We start from the raw sequence: 541 nt of genomic DNA, 5'->3' as shown, positions 1-541 counted from the left end.
TATGTCAATGTATGTTTGTTCATAGTATAGTTTGGGAGTGTATGTGTGTGTGTGTGTATTTTGGTTTGTATGTGTTGGTGTATGTCAATGTGTGTGTATGTCTATAATAGAATGTCGTTATGAGTGTGTCTATATAATGGGTGTGTGTGTGAGTGCATTAGTGTATTTTGATGTATGTGTCTGTTAGTATTTATCAATGTAGATATATATATATCTGGCACAGTATATGTGTGAGTGTGTGTGTGTGTGTATGCATGTGTTATGCTGTGGTAGTAATGTGTATCTTGTAACACACAGACACACACACAGAACTGCCACCTTAACTTAAGAAACAGATGTCACACTTCAAGAATAAGTGAAGTCTTTGAGGTGAATAATGTTAGAAGAGGCTGGTACTGGCAGTGGTGAGTAATGGTAGGTAGTTATTGTTGCTACAGTGGTAGTACTGATACTAGCAGTGGTGGTAGTGGCGGCAGTGGTTGTTATGGTAGGGGTAGTGGAAGTGCTAGCGGTGGTGGTGTTAGTTGTACTGGTACAGATG

The sequence above is a fragment of the Octopus sinensis genome, linkage group LG17 (genome assembly GCF_006345805.1).
Source record: "Octopus sinensis linkage group LG17, ASM634580v1, whole genome shotgun sequence".
Classification (NCBI taxonomy): Eukaryota; Metazoa; Mollusca; class Cephalopoda; order Octopoda; family Octopodidae; genus Octopus; species Octopus sinensis.
The sequence above is the reverse complement of the archived record's forward strand: the minus strand, read 5'-3'. Positions refer to the sequence as shown.